The following is a 26,848-nucleotide window of genomic DNA, read 5'->3' on the forward strand; positions in this document are numbered from 1 at the left end:
CCAGCTCTGCATATACACCCTGCCCCATGTCTCCACATTCACAGAAGGATAAAGGTTTTATTTAAGGGTGTTTTCCTTTTTCACTGTATGCATAACTGCACTTCCTCACATCCATTCTTTGCATGTTCTCGTTTCCTCTCCGTCAATATCTGGTCAGTAAATTTTTCCAGGACAGGAGTTTCTGGCTTATGTAACTTTACAAAATATTAAAAACAGGGAGGGTATTGCAAAAATAATCACAATAATGAATAATAAGTTGGTATTGTTATTTCTCTTGAGCCATATATTTACCTATCTTAAACTTGTAAATATATACTTGTAAATATATACATGGAGTACGACACTGCTCTGACAAACGTGGAAAAAGTCAACAATCTTATTAGTGAGTTTTTCACACCTCTTTGGGACCCCCTGCTGCTGCTAGTGACCAGGGTGGGCTGCAGACACTGCCTCTAAAGCCCATCTTGGACTCTCAGTTCAAGCATGGATAGGAGATTTGCACTCATTCATGTTGTTGCCGTTGTGTTCCTAAACTTTGCCAGGGTAGCATGAAAAAATGGTCCCTGAGGCAGCCACAAGGTTTGAACTGGCTCTGCTAGAAGCTGCCCCACTAATACAGGAAGTAAGTGATCTTCCCCTTATTGCTAGAGTCCTTCGTTTTTGATCCCAGGCACATAACACCCTTGAGATAATCCATATTCATAGCTTCTTTATCTTATCTCAGCTCAAAGTATTCTGTACAGTGGGAAAAGGAACAGCCAGTGTGTTAAGATGGACAAAATGTGTGTTTATATCCAACAGAATCCCACTGTATCCTTCCTTAGGACACAGAAACAATTCTTGCATTGAGAAACTTATAGTTCCATGTTTGAAAATCTGAACTCCAAGAAAGCTGAATCAGGATGATTTCTCTATACAGGATTGTCTCTCTCCTTTCTCTTTGAAAGCCAGTTCCAATTGTTTGTATAGGCTTATGGCTGTAACTACTTCTGTTTAAAAAACTAATTGTCAGTGCAGAGTAATTTGGAAGAAAAGTGGTGTGCCTGGCATTCTCATTTACATGACAATACCCACAATGCTCTTGCAGCTTCACAGCTTTTTAATGGAAATGCTTATGATGTGCTTAAGCATTTGGAATAAACAGGTATGTGCCTCTGCTTTGTATGTGCCTTAAATTCCATTCCACAATGTAAATTTAATAGCAGAAATTTTTTAAAAGAATACAAAACATAAATATAGCCTGGCCAAGGTGCCAGGTCTGCAGTTAATGGCAGTCCAACCAGTGACTGGTGGGGTGGCAAATATCTAACAGCCATTGATTAACTGATCAGCAGGTTCCCCTGTGAATATTTTCTAAGTGCTGACATTAGTCAACTCCAGCTCTGTCAAGAGAGCTGTCACAATACATTAACTATCAATTAGGAAAATGAAACAATTAACTTCTAACATGCTGAACGGAATGAGTGAGAAAACAGTTGAACAAATCTGACTTTATTCATTCCTCTCTGTCTCTGTCTCTGCACTTCGTGCATAAAATAAATGCAATACATTCATTTCATTAGCACAGAATATCTCAGTCTGCTCTATTGTGTGGATTTCACTGTTGAGAGGCTGTAACACTAATTGTCAGTTCCCACTGATCAAAGTAATTTGGTTGAATAATTGGTTTACATACTATATTTTATTTTCCTCACTTAAAAAAAAGAAGTGTTGTAACAAAAGATCATCTGAAGAGGAGGAAGTATTCTCATGATCACCCCAATTTGGAGTCATTGTAGCAGGGAATAAATGTATTATCAGCAAATAAACAGCAAAAGGAAGCCCTGTTTTCTGAGTGGAAGAGATGCATCCCCAGTTCAAACTTTATGTTAGTAGGTGGCCAGGGAAACGCTGAGGGGTTATTATGTTACTGTTCAAATGTTACTGTTTTTATTTTGGCATTCAAATCTAGTATAGCTAATCAGTTAACTAATGATCTTTTATGTGAATTCTTCTAATATTACATTTACTAAATCATGTTAAAACAACTGATCTCTCATAGGCTGTTTCTGCACGGGTCGAAATCACCGATTTTGGCCCAGTAAAACACCGTTTTGGAAGGGGGGAGCCTTTGCACAGGTGCCGCCGCCAAATCAATGCAGAATTGCCCCCCATGGCATTTTTGAACAAATTTTCAAAATCTGTTTTCCCGCACCAGTCCTGGACTCCTTCTACCTCCTGCCACCTTCCATCACTTAGTGGAGGCCAGGGGACATGCCTCCTGGCCTCCAACCCCAGAGGCTGTGGGGGCATGTCCCCTGGCCTCCACAAAGTGATGGAAGGCGGCAGGAGGTAGGAGGTGTCTGGGAGCAGCGGAGCTCATGCGAAGGCTGTGCCGCATCGGCATGAACTATGCTGATGCACCCCCACTCAGCTGGCCGTGCGGAAATGGCCGTATTTAGGAAACTTACAACTAGTTTGCTGCTTCACTCCCCAATTATTTTATTCTGTATGAATACCCACCAAGTTGACACCAACCAAGAATATTGACCAGTATGATACTATTTTAGAGTCACCAGAATCCTCATTTTTAATTCTACTGTTATTGATATAGGTTCTTGATTCAGCTAAAGATTTTAAGATTCCAAAGAGTGGAAGTTGTAGCTAACCATATTTCTCAGTCACTGCAGCTGTGCAATTGTAAAGGATTCAATTGTGTTGATGAGAAGGGCAGCCGCCTGGCCTTGAGTACATTCCACAGCCCGGGCGATGGGCCAGCTTCTCCGGCGGAGACCTTATCTCTGCGAGGGAGATGAGACCTCCGTTCCCATGGGAATCCGGGAGGGGGGATGGGATGGACGGAGTTATAACCTGTGTTTCTGGCGGGAGATCTTATTCCTGCCACTGCGTGTACTTGAGCTTTCTAAGATGTCTGAATAAACGGTCTTTTACACCAAAGAGCCTTTTATTTCTGCTTCTATGGAATTCCTTACATTGTGGCAGGAATCCTAAATCATCTATATTCCTAGTGCAGTGGACCTCTGGTGCCTCGGCATGGAGAGGTTGGATGTTTCTGGGGAAGGTGCGGTAGCCCCCAAAGAGGGCTCCGACCTGTCCCTTCTGGATCTGGAGGAACCGGCGGGAGAACGGGTCTCGCTGGTGACTCTTTCCCCCCCTCGATATCAGCACGAAGTCTTCCTTTACCCGTTGGAGCGAGGGGCGTGAAGACTCCACCATGGGGACTTACATGAGTGCGTTTGGGCGCTGTCTATGGATGCGAGCCTGTGGATCGGATATCTACCCGCTGCATGGGATTACAAACCTCAGATGCAACCTGTCACGAGGAGGCGGGCCTGACCACCTTTCATGCGGCAACCCAGGAGTCCATTGAGCGATTCCTGGACTCGTATTTTGGTGATGCTCTAAAGAACCACCGTGGCACAGCACTGGGGCCGATCCGAAGACCACCCGGTGACACTGGGACTATACCAGGGATTGGAGGGGTATCCGTACCGATCTTCCATCGGACCCCTGATCCCGGACCAGCGCTGCACCTGAGATACCCCGTGGAGCCACCGGTGGCACGATGCTCACCGTCCCAGACGGCGAGGAGTCCGGAGAAAGCCTGCACTTCCCAGCGGATCTGTTCCCTCTCCCATCGAAAGAGAGCTGGGATGAGGAAGTGGGCCGACTGCGAGATGCCCAAGAAGCATGGAGCCCGTGAGCGCCAGCTATGGGAAGAGGAACGGGAACAGCTGCAGCAAGAGCGTGAAACCTGCAGAGACCGGGAGCAGCGAAGCGCCAAAGAAATCCAGCTTCGAATTGGACCGTGCCAAGGATGCGCTCCAGCGGCAATATCGCGCAGAATCTATCAGTCCATGATAAAGTCCTGGAACACTCCAAACTGAACTTACAGCGTCAACGCGTGAGAGTGTTCAGGCCTTGGCGCACTCAAAGTGAACTTACTGCAGCTGTTCAGCGAGGACGAACTGGCTAAGTGGAACGAGAAAGCAGCTTTGCATGCGCACCAGGATGCATTGACTTCGCGCCAAGGAGAGAGGCTGGCTGACTTGGAGAGGGAACTGAGGAAGCAGCAGACCAGGGCAACCCCAAGTTGGAGTTTACGCTGTCACTGGTAACAGCCGGCGCCGAGGCGGCGCTGCTGGGTCCAACCACCTTCCGCTGACCGGCTCCCACCGGAACACCAGCGGCACCGGGCTGATACCTCCACCGATTCCGGCCCCCCTGCGCCCAACCGCTGCCTCAGCCCGCTCAACCTGCGCGCAACCGCGCCGCCCCTCTTGGTACGCCAAGAGCCGTGGAAAGGGGTTACTACAGACCTCCAATACCTGCCCGTTTCGATGGGACCGCTTCCAAACTTCCCTACTTCATCCTGCAACTTCGATGCCCACATGGAGGGACTATGATGATTTATACCCGGTCTGAGCGAAAAAATCGGGGACATCGGCTCAGTCCTGGATGGGGCAGCAGCCCGACTGGTTTGTGACTCTTTTGAACCTGCAAGATGAAGATTCTCGCGACGGTGCCCGTGAGATTCCTCCAAGCCTTGAGGGCTCGCTTCCAAGATCCAGGTCGCGGAAAATGAAGCTATCCGCACCATCAAAACTATTCAGCAAGGCAACCGCCGCTTGCAGAATTTGCCCGTGAATCGCCAGGCGGGCGGCTGCTGGAGCTCCCTCCTCGAGTGGCCTGAGCGCATGAAATGCCGCACTTCTCGGATGCTGTCGCATCGGCAAGCTCGCGTGAAACAGTGTTTTAATTCGGGTCCCCGCACTATTGCTGATTGGATTGCATTGGGATCCCAGAAGTGGCGTCTCGGCTGAGATGCGGCTTCGTGCGGAGGCCGCCCACGCGCCGAAGCCGACCACTGGTCCACCAAGCCAAGCCCAGCCGCCCCTACCGAGACCACCTCCGAGCGCCGTCGCCGGCTGGGATTGTGTCTTTACTCGCGGAGGTCCCGGTCACCCTAGCCGCCAACTGCCGAAAAAACAGAAGCCAACCACTCGCGACGCGCACCCCATCTGCCAAGCCCACTGCGCCAAATCTGGAGCCGCCCCAGCGGGCTCATCTAAAGCAGTCATCGAGGCGACCCGGGAGGAGGGGACGCAGCAGTTTGCCTTTCTTCAGCCCCAATGGACATGGGTTCGACTCCAGGCGCTGTGAGTGAAGGCAGCTCCCATATTACAATCCAAGCGTTTCTGGCCAACCCCGCTAAGCATACTGCATTATTATAGCCTCAGCCCTTGTGGATTCTGGCTGCTCCCATTGTTTAATGCGGCCCCAGGTGGCCGGGAGGAGCTGGTCTAGACCAAATCCCCTGGCTAAGCCCATACCCTTTCACCCAAATGGACGGCAGTCCTCTCGAGCGAAGGACCGGCCCAGTTCAAACCGCAACCGTTCTCCTCATGCGCCCGACCATTGGGAGAAAATTAGTTTTATTCTGGCGTAGTGGCCAAACACTCCATAGTTCTGGGCATGCCATGGTTGTTGTTACATGAACCAAAATTCGCTTTGGAAAGAAAGGATCTTGGAATTCACTGACCCTCCCTGCGGGGAACACATGAATTGGGAAACTTCGACTCCTCCTGACAGACACCCCTGGCTTCATCAGCGATTGCTCCGATTCTACCGGGCATCCCAATCGGTACCAAGATCTAGCCAGGGTATTTCAGGAGCAAGAATGCGCATCAGTTGCCACCCCATAGAGACACTGACTGCAAAATCGTAATACAGCCAGAGGCAACTGCCCAAAGGTAGAATCTACCGTATGAGTCCCAATGAGGAGAAGGAACTTCGTGCCTTCTTAGACAAGAACCATTTCGGCCATGGGTTCATAATGGGCGGGCTACCAAACACACACATGCTGCTCCTGTTTTGTTTGTAAAAGAAAAGATGGGTCTTTACGGCTCTGCACAGATTACCGAGGTCTCAATGCAGTCTCCCTGTCCAATAAATACCCTTTGCCTTTGATCAAGGACCTTTTAGACGCATTGGGCAAAGGACGCATCTTTACTAAGTTGGATTTGAGAGAAGCTTACTACAGGGTCAGAATTGCTGAAGGCTATGAACACTTGACTGCATTTAACACAAAGTTTGGACAGTTTGAATACTTAATAATGCCATTCAAGTTAAGTGGGCTCCCCGAGGCTTTTGTATGGCCCTTATCAACGAAGTTCTCCATGATTTATTGTACAAGGGGGTAGTGGTATACTTAGATGGCGTTTTAATTTATTCACAAACCATGGAAGAGCATGAAGCATTGGTTCGGAAGTATTGAAGCAGCTTTGCTCAACAACTCCCTCTTTGCCAAACTTTCCAAGTGCTGTTTCCACTCCAAACCTCTATTGACTATTTGGGTTGCGAATCTCATCAGGGCCTACAAATGGATCCTGCTAAGATTGATCGCGGTCCTCCAATGGTCGGCCCCCACCAACCGAAAAGAACTCCAATCTTTTCTAGGTTTTGCTAATTTCTATCGTGACTTTATACCCCAATTCGCTGAGCTGACTCTCCTCTCACAGACCTTCTGCGCACTAAGGGTAAAGATCCACTGTCCGCCAAGCCGGGGCCCCCTTTCCTGGTCTGAGGAGTGTCAAACAGCCTTTCAGCTCTTAAAGTCTGCTTTTACCACCGAACCTATCCTAAAGCACCCTGACCCAGATCTCCCATTTGTGGTTCACGTGGATGCCTCGGACAAAGCGCTTGGGCAGCAGCCTTGTTGCAGAAAAAATAAAGATGATAGGCTGGTTCCGTGTGCTTATTTATCAAAGAAATTCTCGGTGCTGAACTCAACTGGACTGTGGGGATAAAGAGACTGCGGCCATTAAAGTAGCCCTCTCCACCTGGCCACTGGCTGGAGGGGCTAAACACCCTTCAAGTTTGGTCGGATCACAAGAACTTGGCACTCTCTCCACCCCTCAAGATGTCCATAGCAACCGTTGGGCGATTTCTTTTCTCGTTTCTCTTTCACGGTCCATTTTTCCCCCGAAAAACCAATAAACTGGCTGATGCTACTCGCCTACCCGGGAGGGTGGAGCCCGGCCACGGACATTCCACGCACTGTTCCCTCTCCCTCCCACTGGCTGGCTGGCTGTCACCCGATCTCAGACATCCACTCCTCCTTCTCCACCCATTCCCAGCCTGGTCTCTCCTTTCCCTCACGGAGACTTGAGGAGGCCCGGGCGCATCAGCCTCGGCGCGAGGGAAGGCGACTCCCAGATGCGTTTGGAGAACGGCATGCTATGGGGATTGTTGGTATGTGCCTCCTCCCTCCGCAAGCAGGTTCTCGAGGCTTGCCCGCGATGCCCCTTCGGCTGGACATTTTGGCTTTCTAAAAACTCTGCATTTGGCCGCCGTCAATTCTGGTGGCCTAGCGATCGCGCCAAGGACATTGGGCGTATATTAAAGGTTGCTCTGTTTGTGCAGAAGCCAAGACCGTTCAGGGGAAAGCCCCATGGTCTGTTGAAACCTCTCCCGTGGCCTCCCGCCCTGGGAAGTCATCTCCATGGATTTTATTACAGATTTGCCAGAAAGTCATGGCAACAACGGTCTTGTGGGTGGTGGTGGACTTATTTTCTAAACAAGCCCATTTTATTCCATGTGCTTCCATACCCTCCGCCTCCTAAGTTGGCTTCGTCTGTTCATTCAGCATGTTTACCGTCTACACTCCGCCCCGTTAAAAGGTGGTCTCCGAATCCCATGACCCCCAATTCATTTCAAAGTTCTGGAAAGCTTTTCTAGGGTTGTTAGGGGCCGCCCGGCGGTTGCCGCCCTACCACGTTCAAAGTGACGGTGAGTCGGAGAGAGCGAACAGAACCCTAGAGCAGTATTTACGCTTGTTACACCAACTACCACTCAAGACAATTGGTGCGAGCTCATTCCGTTCGCGAATGCACGCCTATAACAATGCGGTTCACAGTAGTACAAAAAACCCCCCCCTTTGAAATAGTGTCTGGTGGCTCCTTCCCACCGCTGTCAGAACTACCATGGAAGCATTGGATCCTCCAGAGTTTCAACAATGGATTTCATCCCTAGCCGAGGGGTGGAAATGCGGTCCAGACTGCCTTACAACAGGCTAAAGAACTCCCAAAAGCTGCAAGCGGATAAGCACCGGATTTCCCTCTGCGTGTTGAGGCTTGGGTGTATTTGTCTACCAAAAAATCTCAGAGACGTGCATAAATTTTCCAAACTAGGCAAAGATTAGGTGGGACCTTTTCAGATTACTAAAGTGATTAATGATGTCACTGCCCGATTGGATTTGCCTAACTCTCTTAGTAACATTCATCCTGTCTTCCATTCCAGTTTACTCAAGGAGGCTCCCGTTTCCGATGCCTGGCACGACTCGGCTGAGAGACCCCACCGACTATTATTGATGGCCACAAGCATTACGAAATTGACGCCATCCTGGACTCTCGCTTGAATCGCAAAGGCTTGCAATATTTAGTCTCTTGGGTGGGATATTCCTCTGGGTATAATCAATGGGTTTTATTCCGAAATATTGGCGCCCCGCCCTTATTTCTGCTTTCCGCAGCGCCTCCGCACAAACCTGGGGAGGGGTCTTCTTTACGGGAGGCAGAGTGTAAAGGATGCGATGGTGTTGATGAGGAGGGCAGCCGCCTGGCCTTGGGGACATTCAACAGCCCGGCGATGGGCCAGCTTCTCCGGCGGAGACCTTATCTCTGCGAGGGAGATGAGACCTCCGTTCCCATGGGAATCCGGGAGGGGGGATGGGATGGACGGAGTTATAACCTGTGTTTCTGGCGGGAGATCTTATTCCTGCCACTGCGTGTACTTGAGCTTTCTAAGATGTCTGAATAAACGGTCTTTTACACCAAAGAGCCTTTTATTTCTGCTTCTATGGAATTCCTTACAGCAATGAATGTTATACTTCAAAGGTATTTAACAGTGCCACCCCAAGAAGGCTTCCTGGGAGTAATTCAGTGGAACAGAGGCTTTCTCCACATGCAGAGCTTATCACATATTCCCCAGTGGTCAAATCTTGTGTGTTGAAAACTTTTTTGGTAAAATCATGCCACACACCTCCATTGCTCGCCCCTTGTCTTTTCAATGGCATTTATTCCACTCTACTGATGAAAACATATTATTCCTATTGGTGGTGGTATGACATTTGTGACACAGAAGAACAACCCTCCCCCTCAGTTATTTTCTCCTCCTCCATTTTTGAAAGAATCCCCCTCCCCATTGCATTAGCAACATAATGTAAAGGCACAGACACAAGCCAGGTCAATTGTATCATAGTTGTCAATTTTATCCAGAGTAAGTGATGCCACATTAAGACAAAGATAAATTGTACCAGCTGTTAGGAGTGAGTGAAATTGACAAGGGAAGTTGCTTTTACAGGAGGAAAATGACAAGGGATTGCTGCAGTAAAGCACAATTGTTACTGCAGCAGTTCCTTGTCCATTTCCTCTACAAAAGCAACTTCCCTTGACAATTTCACATACACCTAACTGTGGACATATTATATCTTCACTTTAATGTGACATCAGTCATTTGGGATGAAATTGACAAAGCTGATACAATTGATTTGGGTTGTGTCTGTGCCCTTACGTTCTATTGCTACTGTGATCAAAAAATAACATTAAAAATCCTTTTGAAAATGGAGAACAAGGGAGAGGAGAAAATGGTTGAAGGGGAGGTTGGGTGGCTATATGGGGGCATGGATAAGGACCAGGTTTTGGTGAGGCAGAGAAATAAAAACCATTTCAAAGGAAGCTGATTCAGAGATGGATTGAAAAACAATCACCAGAAAAGTGCTCAGGAAAACACTGGAGAAAAAAAATGAAGGAAATACATTTCTAGAACTAAATAGAGGGAAAAGCATGCAGAATTAAAATGTAAAAATGCAGCATTTGGCAGTAAGATAGATTGTAAACAACTTGTATGGAAAAGGCCAAAGGTGTATAGAAGCCTGAGTAGGTCTGTTAAGATTGCTCTCTAAATTACTTAACATTTAAAAATTACTATTTGTTAGGTGGAGTCAGGTTCCCATCAGAAATGGCCATGGTCATCATGCCATGTATGTCATCACAACATTACAAAATAAAATGTTAAATACTTAAATAACTAAAGTTTATGACTAGTAATTATGTCTTCGTAGGCTTCAGCTGTCACTAATAGACATACAAAATGCTGGTGCAATGTTCTGTGTTATTTTCAATATTATTTTAGTATTATTTTATTATGTTACTTTTATACTCTGGTCATGAATCATATAAATAAACATGAAACATATGAAATGACACCACAACAAAAATATATTATATTGTCCTAGGAATATTTCAGCAGTATCTGCCAGCGTGGTATAGTGGTTAAGAGCAGGTGCACTCTCATCTGGAGAACCAAGTTTGATTCCATACTCTGCCACTTGAGCTGTGGAGGTTTATCTGGTGAGCCAGATGGGACTCCAACACATGCCAGCTGGGTGACCTTGGGCTAGTCTCAGTTCTTTGGAGCTCTCTCAGCCCAACCACCTCACTGGGTATTTGTTGTAGGGCGGGCAAAGGGAAAGAAGATTGTAAGCCCCTTTGAGTCTTCTTATAGGAGAGAAAGGGGAGATATAAATCCAAATCCAAACTCTTAACCATGGCCTTCTCCCACTTTAGCATAGTCGTAGCAATCTTTTCACAGCTCAGTAAGAGCAAAAATCATCAGATGGGCAGGTCAGCAGGGTTCATACAGTGCTACAGCTGGAGGAAAGGATGCCTCTGCAAGAAGCCAACCCTGCATATCTATCCTCTCCACCTGACACAAAGTTACTTTGTCTTCTCATTTCCCCCCTTATTGTAAATAGTATGTATACTGTTCAACTTCACAAAAACCTCTGAAGAAATGTCAGTCTATTAACCATATGGAGATGTAGTTAAAGAGTTTCTTTCATAACTAGGTACAGACCTAGAGTAAGGAAGTTTTTAATGATGTACATATTTATATAGAAAAGTTGAGCTCCTACAACTAACTGCAATCCACAAGGGCCAAGCAGAAGCAGTTTCTCGACAATAACAACAAAAGACCTTTATTAGGCAGAAGTATCCAGGATAAAATCACAAAAGAGGCAAATATAATGAGACAGATTAGGTTTCTCTTACCTACAAAACCTGCAGCAAATACTGGGCTGTATTCCCTAGCATCACTGGTGAGTAGTTTTAAGGTACTAGGTTTAGGCGAGCAGTTGCGTATCAACTGTGACAATAAGGCTTCCCTGAGAGGCTTATATTTTGGGCAGTAGAACAAGATGTGTTCAAGCATTTCAATGCAAGTTGGGCAATGTGGACATACTCTGTCAGAAAGAGGGGAATTCTCAAACCTACCCTGTAACAAGGCTGGAGAGAAAACATTGCATCTGGCTCTGATCCAATGTTGCCTAGGATCAGCAAGATGCCATAGGTATGTGGCCATCTTGCCAGCCACTGGATTAATACCAAGGAACAAAGGGGAGCATGAGGTTCTTGCATGATCTTGGTCAAGTAGTCTTGTTCTAACCACCCTTAATATTTCTTGGGGCTCCATCATAGCAAGGGCCTCCAGGGATAGGCCCAAGGAGGTAAGTTTACCAATAATTGTGCTCCACCATTCCAAGGCTTGTAGATCAGGTAGGGCCCTGTACAGTAGGCTGTTAGGTTCAGTATAGAAACACAACCTTAACCAGAACTTGAAAGTAAGTAACCATGCTCTAGTTGTTAACAAGTGAAGGCCAGTCTCTAAGAATAGAACCACATATGGGACACAATGGGGTACTCCAAAAATTCTGTATAGAAACCATGATTGGACCCTTTCTACTGATTTGTTCCATGCACCGATTCATTTCTGTGATGGACCCACTTAACATTGGATTGGAAATAGATCCCCAGGTATTTAAAGAATTTCACCTGTTCGATAGTCGTTCCATGTAGGGTCGATCTATGGAGATTAAACTTATTTGAAAATACCAACATTTTGGCTTTTGTGGTATTTAAATTAATAGGTTAGCTGCACAATAATCAGTGCACTTTATCATGAGGTGGTTAAGCCCTGCTCTAGACCTTGAGAGCAGAATCACATCATCTGCATAGGGCAGGATGGGAATTAAAGTATTATCCACATCCACAGTGTGGGAGCCAGGTCATTTAAGAATAGTGTTGGAGCCAGAATGCAGCCTTGTTTCACCCCACTCATTATTGTAATTTTAGAGGTAAGCTTCCCTGCCTGGGAACACTTGACTTGACAAGAGGTATCAAAGTATAGTAGTCTTATCAAAGTAAGTAGTCTTTTTTCTATATCCAAACTTTCAAGTTTCAGCCGCAGCCAATTCCTGTCCACTGAATCAAATGCCCCCTTCAGGTCGAGAAAGGCAATATACAGTTTGAAGCAACCTTTCTAATATATTTGGAGAGTATTAGATCCAGAAGCATACAGTGGCAAAGGCGGAGCGAGGGGAAACTGCGCCTGGGGCACATGTGCGCCCCGCGCCCCTGCTGCAGCGCCACACCCCCCCAACCCGGAATGCCTCCGCCATGCCCCCGCCATGCCACCACCCCAGGCATTGAACCCCCCCATCGGCTCTATGCCACTGTACAGTGGTGAAGCATGGAATACCCTTTCCTAAAGCCGATTTGTTCCTTCCCCAAGATCTTGTTATGCTCAATTCATTTGCGTAACCAGTTGAGCAAAAATTTTGCACATAGTTTTCCTGAAACTGATAGCTGGCCAGTTGACCTATATTTGGCTGGTAGATCAGGGTCACCCTTTTCGAATACAGAGACAAGAAATTTCTTATGGCCCATTCAGACAGTCTGTAATACTACTTAAGGTTAACAGGCCCATTCATAAGCTGGGTGCCCAGTTGCGGCACCACAGCTGCACCCTGGCTGGCACCCTCAAATAGGCTTACCAGCAGTGCAGGAAAGACAAAAAGCCTCCCTGCCTCTGAGAAGCCTCAATGAGCTGCACTGCACTTACGCCAGCCAAAAGGCTGGCCTAAGTGCAGGCTGCAGCCCACCGGCTGACTAATGTTGGCTCCTCCCCTGGTCTGCCTCTGCTACACCAGCGGAGGTGCACGGATGCTACTGCTGTGTTCTGCACCTTTTCTACCACTGGGGGAGGGTGACAGCAGCTGCGCAGAGGTGATTTTGCCCCTCTGCCAGGGTAAGTGCGTTGCAGAGGATGAATTTGTCGGCAAAGCTGCCCCACCACTCCAGTGGCAGATTCTCACTCCCTCCTTTGGATGGGGCTCTAAGATAGTGCCTTTGCAGTGGTCAAAGCATTTCCAAAATAATCCTTCTGGATGTTTTACAACCACGCTGTATTTTACATTAATATGAATACTCTCACAATGCAGAAAGGTCAGGTGGGTGGAAGAATAGCTTAAGGACACCTAGGTCACTACATAGGTGAGTTGAGATTGAATATCAGAGCTCATACTCTTAGGCACCACACTACACTAGGGTGTTGCATGAAGACATAAAATTGTCTGTAGCATGGCTTCATTTTGGAATACTCAAAGGATAGTTGTATTCACAGTATTGCTCAAATGACTTTCATTGAAAAGCAATTAAAAGCTCTGAAAATCTCATAACTCAGGGGGATGACATAACACATTAAATTGCAATGCTCAGTGAGGTCACACCTGTGAATTATGAGGTGAATTCAGAACAGTTATTCATAAATTATAATCATATTTTGAATGCTATCTAAAACCTTTCTGTTGATAAGAGGTAATGTGATTACTTATATAGCTAAAAGTACTTACTAATTGCACATATTATATGGTTTCAAAGAAGAATAAGGAAGTTCTTTTTTCTGAATGGCATACATCTTTTCATAGAAGATAAACAATTCTATGCTGCTGTATGAATAACTCATAATGCATACTAGTGTGATTATCCTGTGACAACCACACCTTGTGTTGAGTCTAATTGCTCAATTATCTTGTGCTATATCAACCAGAAACAAACTCTCACTTGGTCTAAGGAGAAAAAACCTCCAAAGCAAGGAGTATGCTCAGAAGCAAATTGCAACTGTACATTGTGGATTTTGACCTCCGCCTCCCTTACATGTACATGTATAATTTCATGACCATTAACAGAGTCATTGAATAGCTCTGTGCATATACATAACTTTCATTATGCTTGTATATTGTTATGTACACATACAAGTGTGTTCAGCTTTAGAATCTGGATAGCAGAGTCAGATCTTTAGCCATTTGGATCATCCTGGACTATTAAAGGCAATGTTGCTATGGCGATTCAATTGGTACTGAGACCTATGACCCATATGATCTGCATCTGTGAAAATCAGCAGTAAAACCCTCAAATTATGTAGAGAGGCTGCAGATGAAGAACCATGCTTAGTCTTCTGTCTCCTGTTCAGCTGCTTTTAAATTTTAATAGAAACAAATCTTATAGTATAGAACTGGCATAAGGTCACCTGTCTAGAACAGATTGCTGTGGAGTTGTTTCCTCACTACTCTGAGGGACAAAAGGGCAGAAACACCCTCAGGGATTTCCCAAATGACCTCTTTAGCAAATAAAGTTAGACCCTACATACAGAGGCCATTTCACCAAGCTCTATGAGCTATCTCTGTAGGAACCAATATAGATTTTTTTCCCCTTGGCACATCACTGGCTTGAACTCTATTTTTGAAAAAGTGGCTGGAAGTTATGGGAAGATAAAGACCAAATAACAAAGACCAGATAAAAACTAAACAAGTGTTTCAGTTCATATTGCTGAAGGTATCAGCCAGAGACACATCAAAGGGACACCCACTGGCGCCATGAAAATTCATCTTCATATGCATAACTCACTCACTTTGCCTTGGAAAACTCTGAAAATTCTAGAAGTGGAATGTACACAAAAAGACTCCTCTGGGGAAAAGAGGAAAAATGGGGCTTTTCTTTATATCTGCAATTTTAAGACTTTAAACCACATTGACTCAAAATTACCATCAAATTGTCTGAAATCAATTGTCACAAAGATGCTCTCCTCCCCCCCCCTCTCTCCCCTTCTCTCTGTTATGGTTTTGTAGATTATTATTTTTTAACATCTTGGCACCTTGGCTCTGTAATTGGTTAAGAAATAACGTGCAAAACTCAAAAGTTAAGTTATAAAAAGACGTTTTAAAACAAATGATTTGACAGCTGCAAATGCTGGATAACACCTAGATGCATTATACAAACAGTGTGGATAATTACTTCCCCCACCCCCCAAAGGAAAGGCTCTGTGGACCAAGGTCCTATCTGAATTTCCTTACAGTGCAGTTAACGTGCTGTAATCCAAATCCTGCTGTCACCTCAACCTCAGTCTCTTTATCATCCATACATCAGTAAGAATGACGGGCGACGTCCCATGATTCCAGCAGTCTCCCTTTGAAGGATCCACATGTTAATTACTGCACTAATTATGGTTTTTGAATAACCAAATGAAGTAAGCAGTCTATGGGAAGTTCAGGCAAAAACCTGAGGCTGAGAAAATACTGGTTAGTACATTCATCAGTGTAAACTGACACACTGAACATGCTTAAAAGAAGTAGAGGAAGAACATTTTATAAGACAAGCATCTTCAGTAATTAGAGTCCCAAGCGGGGGGAAAAAAAAGAAATGTTATTTCTTAATGGCAAGTGCATTTAAACTGTTATCTAAAGATCTGAAGGTAAGCCTGCTTAATTCACTGCTTCTTCTTTTGTTATTAGGAAAACATAATTGTTCCAAATAATTAGCACTAGAGTACATCACAAGCTGACAACAAAATTATAGAAATCTTCATATTCAGATCCGTCTAGCTGGCTATTAGGAACAGTTTCTGATCATAACCCATTAGCTGAAGTGCTGTGAGTTCTTGATTGCCACCAAATAACCTCAGATATCTGCTTAAGTTAACAGCCTCTATTTAGTCAAGAGTTTCCTTGACAGTAAAAATTGCTTGGAATTTTTACAGCTGCCACACAAAAAAACAGTATCAGATGCTGTGTTCTTGGAAGATCTGGCAGTAAAACTAATTGAAAAATGTGGGTTGTTTAACCCTTAATATTCTAAATGAAAAGGAATAACAAGATTTCAGTTTGTGATACCATGGCCTTTCCCATTTATTAAAAATTAAAATGAATGTTTATGCTGTTCTTACTAATTAAAGGAAGATTGCTTCATGGTGGAGCTTTGAGGGGAGTGAGCACAAAACAGTTCTCTTTCTTCCTACATTTTCCATTTTAATCAGTTCCAAATCTAGGTGTTCTGCTTGGTTTTCCCCCTTCCTTTTACACACATTATGCCAGTACAGACACACTGTAAGTAATTTATTTTTCACATTGCTAACTAGCACTGCAAGAGCCATGGGGGGAAACCCACAAAGAAGTTCAGCTTATTTGAAAAAAAATGGATACACACTAACTAAAAGCTGTATAAACCTCAAGGGTCGGGGGGGGGGGGGAGGAGGGAAGGGGACATCCCCTGATACTCAGGGTAAAATTGAGGGGATTACTGATAATATAGTACAGGGGAAACAAAAACTTGTTTAAATATCCTTGCACTTCTGTTATCTTTAATGCAATTTAAAACGACTTTTCAAAATATTTTTCAGATAATAGCTTAGTTTATAAACCCACAAAGCTTTATGTCAAATCTCAGGAGGGATAACTTTGATTACCAGAGTAATTAATGATGCTGGATAGTAATATGGATTTTCTGTTAAGATTTGAGTTGGAACTTAATTAGTCTTCACATTATGATTTGCTGATTAATTATGGATATTTAGTTATAAAGAGAGATGTTAATTATTAATCTAAAAAACCATCTAGTATAATTAACTAAACTCTAGGTGTCGGCTGTCCTTTGCCTTTTGGGTAATGTGTGTTTGTATATCATTCCATGTAGCACATTCCGGATTCCTCCAACTAGCAATCATAAGTGGACCAACTTTAATGAATTAAAATAAACCTGTTAAAAGGCCAACCAACCTTGAACTTCCTTCTGTTTTTATTATTGTTTCAGCACCGTTTTGCCTATTCTTACAATACAGTTCATGTAATCTTTGTGGGGGGGGGGGACGGGGAAGATGGGCCATAAAATAAATTCCAGTATGGGTTTTAACTTGGCATAATGTTGAAATCATGTCTTAATTTTTGAGCTGTAATGTTCCCTTATGATTGATGGTCTTCGTCAGTTTCCATGTTAAGCTGCAAAATGAGCCTCAGCATTGTTGAAGATATCTTTATTTCCCAACCAGCTGCTTTTAGCAATGCCAAAAAAATATTAAAGCGGAACCACTAATTAGCATAATACAGTAATTCACATATAGCACCTTAGGGTTTTTTTAAAAAGTCATGCTTTTCTTTGCTCATTTTGCCCTTATTTGTATGGGAAAAAATCTATCACAAAAGAGGAGGGGACTGAAATTAGAAAAAAGGGGTTAAACTCAGAAAGCGTCATCAGCATTTCAATATCTTGGAATTTACCCTAGTAACACAGACTCCGAACAGGGATCTGTTTACATTATCTCTAGGATCATCTTGACAATATTTATTCTCTATTTACCTAAATGAGGCAATATGATGATATTTATTGCTCAGAATGGCTAAATATAGACTTTTCCTGAGCTCTCAGTACCATAGTGGGAGGTTTTGCTCTAATCTACATCTCTAAACTGACAAGCTGGAGAATTCCTAATGAATGCCTCTTTTCATCTGGATGTCTGTGTGTATTTGACAGTATAAATATTTAGCAATATCGGAGTCAGCTTGTGATTTTACCCAGATGGACTGACTGATGCTTCGGCTTGACGCTGCCAAAGACAATCCATGTCATTATATAAGCAATTCCCTCTTACTTACTTCCTAAGAAGCAATTAGGTGGTCAAAGGCAGCAGCCCAAAAATAGTGAAAATACTTCTGGCATCAGCTGACAACTCAGAAAGATAAATAAAATATGATACTTAAATTATTACCACTTTGCTTTCATGAATCATGGGATTAAAACTTTCACTTCCAAAAGTACATACAAATTGTAGGGTTTCTTTGACCTATAATTTGCAAAAAAATAGAGCTTAACTACTAGCTAATATGTCAACTCACACTCACCTTGGGAAAACACTTGGTAAACACACTACCCTTTGTCATATTCATGAACTGCATGGCTAAGCATCAATAATGTGGGGCAGGAGATGCTTATTCAAAATATATATTGCCATCTACTTAAATAGTTTATTGCTTGGATTCTAGCTTGCATATACATATTTTAGACAGAATATAGAGGGAAAATTCCAGGAATACATCACATATTTTGTCTACTCTGCACCTACTCAATCCTAGGTCAATTACACACAAGGCATCTGCTGTGTGATGGGAGAAAACGTCTGTTGCAGCAAGATGTCTTGTACGGATGTATTTCCTCAAGCCCCGCTTTCACTTTCTAACCTCCCCGCCATGAGCGAAACCACTTGTAGCATGGATTTTGCTTTGCTGCCAGAGCAGGCAAATTTTCCAGTGAGCACAGCTTTGCCCCAGACATCTTCCCGCTGCCCTTGGCCAGTCCGCCTAGTTCCACTGTTCCCATTTCTTGCACTGCCATCCATGCCTTCCCCCTTGCCCTGCTCCATGTTACTGGCTCCTTCCTGTTTCTCTAAGGCTCATTTCGATTTATCTATGTATCGATATAACTGAGTTGGCTTTAGCAAGGAACAGTACAAGCAGGGTCTGTTTGAGACTCCAGCCCACCTCCTCTGCTCTGCTTCCACCCTTTTTAAAACTTTTTTTTAAGACAAGCCTCTTTTCAAAACAAGCCTCTCTTTGCTGGCGTGTGTGTGTGTGTGTGTGTGTGTGAGTGAGTGAGAGAGAGAGAGAGAGAGAGAGAGAGAGAGAGAGAGAGAGAGAGAGAGAGTCAGTCTGTGGAGGGGAAGAGGGGGGAGAAAAAAATCAACTGTATAGCATTGGAACCACTGAGTATCAGATCTGTGTCTTTAAGAGGGGCAGTGTTAAGAGAACCAGGAAACAGAGGCCTGTTGAGACTAGCTGCAAGAAGGACTGGGCTGCCTCCTTGCATGTAAACAGAGAAACATGAGGAGACCACACTCCAGCCCCACTGTGCAGCTAAAAAGCCCCAGGTAAGTGTTCCATGAGTAACAGGCCCTTGATTTAAACAAGACCAGATGCATCCAGGTGTATATAATTCTCCCACCTTTGCTCCATTAAAAAATGTATGTAGATCTCAATGCAAAAGTAATCAAGAAGTGACCAACAATTTTCTACACTATGAACCTCGGATGACCAGTGGCATCCAGTCCATAATGCATCTATTCACTGTAATTCATTGTAATTTTAACAGGACCTTAGCCACTTACTCCTCACATGTCTCACTTTTACCCAAAGAGATCTACACACGCCATGGTTCCGGTATGGTTTTCATACGCATACATGGTTTTGCCATGGTTTTCATACACATACATATGTTCTTGAGGATAGACGTGTGTGTCCATGTTTGAACAAAGGACAATAACTGCAAATAATTTTTGGCAAGAGTGAAATTCCCAGCTCTCAGACATACCTTCTCCTTCTTAGTTTCTTGTTTTCTATAAACTCATTACAGGCATTTTGTAGTCCATACAATAACCCAGGAGAAAGGACAAAAAAGACATTCTTCTTCTTGACACTAATACTTATAGATACAACTGTACAATAATATCATTTCCTATCACAAAATATCTCAACCAGCAGAATTCTCCAGTCCAAAGAAGTTTGTAATGCATTCCATGGGCAAAGCAAAGCCCAATCTCAAGGAGCTCCTAGTGGAATTTTCAAGCTGTAATATACAACCATTACAAGTATAATGGTCATTAGCTGTGCGGCTATGGCTCCTTTTTATTCTGTGGCACTTTAAGGTTCTTTTAAATTATTATCATTGTTATTCTCAAATGTGCCTGCTGCCACACAGAAATAAATGTATGTTATTTACTGTTTATTGAATATAACCATTAATACATTTGTTACAGACTAAATATAGTCCATTGGACCTCCAGCAAAATTCAGTGGCTTCTATTCATTCAATCATTATATACCCAGACTTCAATTTCACATAGCTGAATAACTTTGGTCTGCATATTAATGTGGTTATTGTTTAGTTGGATGGCATGGATGCTGATAAACAGAATGGGAAATAAGAAGAGTAGCTGTATGGCAGTGAAAAGTTGCCTTGGCAGGGGGTATAAATTGACCAGGAGCAGTCATGAAAGGGCATGTAGAAATTAGCTGAACCAGAGAATGGAGTACAGGAGAGTTAGAAACAGATTAATTTGGCAAAATAGGGAGTTACGAAAATTCCTGATATACTTATCCCATATTCCTATTAGCTCCATAAGATAAATTTACCACTTTGGTACCCTCTAGATTCTAAAATGTTGGCGTTGCAGGAAGATGCTTACTTGGGACAGAAGTCAAAATCTTGGAATGGGGATTACAGAAACAGGGAAGACAGTTTTGGAGAACTGTGGAAGGAAGCCCAACAAGGCAGAATCGGGGTTACAGGGGAGCTTTAGAGGATCATGGGTTATGATTGACAGCACAGGAGGAAGACAAGCAGGTCTGAGCGAGACTGAAGAGCTGTAGTTGACAGGCAGGACCCATAAGGCTGAGTCTCCTCGCCCAGTTTATTGGCCTGCACACATTCCATGTATCTGCCATGGGACCTACTAGACAGGGAAAAAAGGCATTTCCTCGATCTAGAATGTACATCACAGTGACTTTGGTAGCTGCTTCTCAAAAACAACCAAATCTGGTGTTTTCATGTTTCTTCTACAGGCTACTGAAAAGGCTGGAGTGAGAAATTAGTAGGTCTGATCACAGCAACATGTTGTGTAAACTGTATTGTTTTACAAAATATGCCATCAGGAAAAATGCATTACATCTAATAAGGCAAAATGATGTGATTCATTGCTTAATTTCAGGGTACCAGGCTATAAAGTATATCAAGCCTGCCACAACTAATTTTTGCAGTAGCACGCTATATGAAAAATGAAATGTCCAAGTGGCTACAAGTGAAAAGCTTCCATTTTTCTTCTGTGAATGAATATTACTTACTCTAATGATGTATAATAGCCTCCAACTACATTTAACCTGTGTATAAAATGGCAGCACAAACTGTTTACCTAGAGTTATGAAGAAAAAAAATAGCAAATCAAGCAAAGGAATCTGGAGTGTGTACATTAACCTCCCACACGCCAACATAATTTCCCCCTACAGATGATCTATAACAGTGTCTCCATATCACATTTATTTATTTATTTTTGCATTGTGCACAATAGTTTAAGCTTCAAGTATCTAATGTGTCAAAGCATGTGTGATAAATTGATGCCAAAATGTAGCTAATTAATAAGTCTGATGTTGTTTAGAGTTAAACAGATGCTGTTTCAACTGCAGCTATTAAAATATAATTATACCCTGTATTCCTCAAATGCACAGGTATGATATAAATTAAAACACATTAAAGAGAAAAAAACAAATGATGACCTGCATGTTTTTTTTGAAAAGCATATCCTTAAACATATAGTCTTAGCTTCTATAGTCATCTATAAATGGAATGAACGTGGATAAGAAAAAGGCAGCAATGAAGGAAACATATAGCCTGCATTTGGTTTTCTTTTTGGTTTGCAATAAATGTACGGACTGGTGGAATATACTATTCCTAATAAGAAGTGAAAATCCTTAATCAACCCTTCAAGTTTTCCATCTAACCTAAAGCAATATTTAGCTACTGAGTAGTGAACAGATATGATTTTTATGGTTACAGTAACTCTGGGTTGCAAAGCACAACAAACAGAACAATGCCAGTAGTTTCTGGCGCATGTAGAGAGAACAACCATTTGACCACTTTTGTCTCTTTGCTGGGGAAACAAATGCTTATCACCTTCTTTCCTTTTCCATTGTTTGAAACGGACATATCTAGAGGGAGAGGGAACCAACTGATGTGGGGGGGGGGGGGGAAGAGGAGAAACCTTAAGTTAGAAAATTCTATCATTTTTGAAGTAAAGTTTTGGAGAATCTGATTAGGTCTCACACTGCAATACCAGGTATTCAGTTTTTGCCAAAGGGCCAGCTATTATTATTAACATCATTTGTCTGAATCATTACTCTGCACCTTGGTTCAGCAAACACTATGAAGATGGCATGGTAATAAATGACCGCAGGATTCTTTCCTGCTTCGGCCTGTTTTTATCTGCCACCTCTCTACCGTCAGCTCCATCTTTCTGAACCTCTCTGAATCCCCAACAGGGACGGGGCGTCTATTTGTTTTCCACTAGGTTACCACACTGTCTATTGTTGTTTGCACTAAAGGGTACAAATTCAATTCATTCTTGTGACATAAAAGCACTGATACAGTAAATTTTTTGCCCAAGAGAAAACACAAACAAAGTTGCTGAATACAGGCTGTGATGTGAACTGCTTTCATGTATGTGATGGAGCTTTCCACGACAGTGTTACTTACTGAAAGCTGTTTCTGTTCCCCCTGGCACAGCAAATAGACCATTCTAAACTCGCATTAACCTTTGCAAATTGGCAGTCAGTGAAGAACAGTGAAAAGAGTGAAACTGTAAAACCTACAAGAGCAATACACAGATTTGCACGAACGGGGGCCCAAGTAATGAATTGCAAAGTTTAAAAAAAACAAACCCAGCCAGTCAACAAAAAAACCACTACTTCTTGCAGCACAAAAAAAGTTACTTGCTTTGTATGGACTGGAATAGGATAACAAAGGTGTGTATATGCAACTGAGAAGAGAGACAGAACAATGTATTCTTGAAGACTTTCATGGCCGGTATCACTAGGATGTTGTGGGTTTTCTGGGTTGTGTGGCTGTGTTCCAGTAGTATTTTCTCCTGATGTTTCAGCTGCATCTGTGGCTGGCATCTTCATCCTCTGAAGATGCCAGCCACAGATGCAGGCGAAACGTCAGGAGAAAATACTGTTGGAACACAGCCACACAACCAGGAAAACCCACAACATCCTAGAGATAAAACACTTTCAAAATTTAGATGGCAATGGTGGAATGGAATCAGATTTGATTCCAGTTATTTCTCTGTGATCTAAAATTTACAGCAATCTAAGTGTTGTAAAATCCAAATATGGGGTGAGATTGTTTATCTTCTGAACGAGTCAACCAAGTGAATGAATTGCGGATGCTATTCGTATGTTTCATTTCATCAGAAGGTAAAAATTAATTAAAAAACTAAATGGCATAATGCATATATCTTAGATGAATGATAAAACAGCAGTACTTTCCACTCTAGCAGAAATGAACTTGAGGAAATACAACATATTTTATAGCCAAGTCAATCACTTAGAAGCTCTCTCAGTGCCAAATATTTTGCCATCTCCTAAGGACACACTAAGAATGCAGGTTAAATGACGTCTATTCAGTACAATACATTTTAACGTTCCAATATGTATAAATGCTTCAAGCCTTGGGGAATTTAAGATATCTAAATGCATTTAAGAAGCATAGTTAGCAGTTATTTCCACTGCCAAGGGAAACAGGTACCCCTCCCCCCAATATGCTGCTAAGAAGCGAAGTTGGTAAACCAAAGGAGAATACCAATTTCTTGCACAGTTGCTTGGACACAACCTTATAAAATGGTGCCTTCCTCATTCCTGCTGGAAGGAAAGATGTTTTACTTGAAAATCACTGGCTAATCTAGCTTGTGCTGAGATGGATTTTTAATGAAAGTTTAATGAATGATAAATACTTGTTTCTTGATAAATGTTTAATTATGGCAATAATTACCAACTGCTGAAAACTACTGTTGTGTTAATAATGGCATTTTAGTATAGAAGCAGTTCTGTGAGTCATGGAGCTGTTAAAGATCAGAATTCCATCTGTCTAACACAAACTAGCAAAACAAAAGGAAACTAATTAATAATTTGACAAATTACCCCAAGTTCTTTAAAAATTATTTCTTTTTGTGGAAAGGGAATTCATCGATTCTCTTTTCAATAAGGAGAGAGAAACAGTCCTGGGAGAAAATAAGATTCATATGTCATATCAAGCCAGTGTGGCGTACTGTATTATTATTATTATTATTATTATTATTATTATTATTATTATTATTATTACAACAACAACAACAACAACGACGACAACGATAACGATAATAATTTAATATCCCCGAAGGGCTCAGGGCGGTGCACAACATAAAAACATCATACATAAAATCGTCACAAAAAAATTCACCATAAATACAGTTAAAACAGCAGTTAATTCCTAATGCAGCATCCCACGAAACCCTTGCTTGAACCCTCCCCAGAAATATATATATAATGGGTCCCGATAGTGTGAGGGACCCATAGGGGCAGAAAGAAGGGGCAGGGGGCACCCTCAGTGGCCGGTCCCACCAAAGGCCCCACCAAAGGCCCGGTGGAACAACTCTGTCCTACAGGCCCTGCGGAATTCTCCAAGGTCCCGCAGGGCCCAAACAGCTGGAGGGAGAGTGTTCCACCAGGCCGGGGCCAGAGTCGTAAAGGCCCTGGCCCACGTCATTGAGGGGCCAGGGACTTCCAGCAAACTGGCCTCTGCCAAGTGCAGAGGCCGGACTGGGACACTATGATTTGAATCTCTGCTCTGTCATGGGTGCTTGAAGGGTGACCTTGGGCCACTAACACGTTCTCAGCCTAACCTTCCTCACAGGGTTGTTGTGAGGATAAGATGGGTGAGAGGAGAACAATATCAGCTGTTTTGGGTCCACACTGAGGAGAAAGATGTGGTATTAATGAAATAAATAAAATAAATTCTGGTTAATAATAATAAATCAGCAATGGCCTACATTCCTAAGCTATATGTGGTATGAGAAAATGCCTGTATGGCTAATTTGTGCCTTCTAACCAAACATAGTGAGGATCAAAGCCAAAAATTTTGCATTCAGAAAGACCTGAGTACAATCGAGGATGTCAGGGGGTTCATTGCATTAAGCCAAACAGTTGGTTCGTTTGTGCTACACCCTGTAGCTCCAAACCAGAATACATTTGCCCTCTGCTAGCATGCTTATTGTCTGCTTTCTTCAGATCCTCAAAGACAACCTATCTGCAGATCGCAGAGATCACATTACTGCTATTTAAAACCCCAGATTCTTCAGGTTCTAATGTGAGGCTGGATGGAGTGAGAGAAAAGTCATAGCACGTCTTTTTTTGTACCCTAGTGTATTGATTCACAAGGGACATCTTTACGCATTTACATTTAAATCATTTTGCTGGGGGAAAAGCCACAACTGAAATGATGATGACACAGGCTGCCTGTGGGGCATCAAACACAGTTTGGCTGCATTTGTACAAATAAACTGAAATCAGTGAGCAATTAAAAGGACAACGGCTTAGAGTGCAGTTTTTTCATAGCACACATGTATACATATGTGTGTGCATGTATATGCATACTTTTGCTCAATGATTACATTACTAGAGGAATTTATCTTGCCTCTGATTTGTATTAATAATGACAATAAAATGGGTTACTGTTTTAAAAAGGCTGCATGCAGATGACATAAAGTCACAAAGAAACTTCAGAAAGTTTGGCAAATATGTTACTTAAATAGAGAAGACAATTGAAAAATTATCAAAACTACAAGACAAATTCCACTGTGCTTTCTTAATTAATAATTTATGTGCCTTTCCAACCATTCTGAATTCCAGTTTTGAATGGGAAGTTAGCAATATCAGGGCTGTTGGCTATGCCAGCAAATTTTGCTGGAGGATGTTTCACCTTTCCTACTGTAGCAAGAAATGCACCATGAAAATAAAAAGCTATGCACAAAGGAAGACACATGGGTCACCTGCATTAGTCACAGTTCATGCATATGATGATGGTTTTCTCTGTTTAAAAAGCATCGGTTACCCATCATCAATACCACTTTCCTGTACTACCGCCAAATGTTGAAGATCAAACTGCTGGAATTTAAGTCATCTTCAAGTGAGAAAAACACATCAATTTTACAAAATGTACATTTGTGTTAGCTTCTCTTACTGGCTGAGCATATATTTACCAGGTAAAAATTTCCTTTGCATAGCTTTGATTTGCAATTAACAGATTGCCCTCTTAGTGACATGCTTTTGAAAAAGAATTCAAAGAACAGATATTGTACCAGTGGGCTCTGCCCTTGTGCAAGCCACATTAATTCAATATTGATACTGCCTCATTGTTTGTGATGACTTTAGTATAGTAGTCTAGTTTCGCACTTGATCCTCCTTGATCTGAGATTGCAAATGCCTTAACAGACCAGGTGATCGGGAGCAACAGCCGCAGAAGTCCATTGCGTTCACATCCTGCACATGAGCTCCCAAAGGTACCTGGTGGGCCACTGCGAGTAGCAGAGAGCTGGACTAGATGGACTTTGGTCTGATCCAGCTGGCTTGTTCTTATGTTCTTATGTTCTTATGGCACTACAGTTGCTATCACAGTCCTCTCAGAGAAATAGCATTGTTTCCACTGGATCCCATTTTTTGCTGCTTATATAAACACTGGCTTCAGTCAGAATTTTAAAAAAATAAATCAAGTCTATAATGACTAATGCAGTTTGTTTTTCAAAATATTTTTTTAAAATTAATTTTCATTGTATATTTGACAGATGCAGAAAAGATACTTCTGAAAAGATAGGAGCAGAACAGAAAAAGACATCTTCCCAAGACTGTTACTTTAATCATTACATAATGGATCCCAATGTGACATTCTAATATTATTAGAGAAGCCATCACGAAATCTTTAAGTCACTGTCTTCTATCCACCAACTCTGGAACACCTTTACTGGTTAGTCTCTTTTATCTTAATCATTATCAACTTAATCCTCAAATTGTTTTTATAATCACAAATGCATTTTGAAGAAAAGGACAGAC

At 42.7% G+C, this 26,848-nt stretch overlaps 1 protein-coding gene across 1 annotated transcript in view; it reads right to left on the bottom strand.

Annotated features, from left to right (window-relative positions):
* ZNF407 (zinc finger protein 407) overlaps positions 1 to 26,848 on the bottom strand; it is a 530,175-nt gene that overhangs the window by 18,667 nt on the left and 484,660 nt on the right. The gene's annotated exons all lie outside the window — the stretch shown is intronic.

The sequence above is a fragment of the Sphaerodactylus townsendi genome, linkage group LG09, assembly GCF_021028975.2.
Source record: "Sphaerodactylus townsendi isolate TG3544 linkage group LG09, MPM_Stown_v2.3, whole genome shotgun sequence".
Taxonomy (NCBI): Eukaryota; Metazoa; Chordata; class Lepidosauria; order Squamata; family Sphaerodactylidae; genus Sphaerodactylus; species Sphaerodactylus townsendi.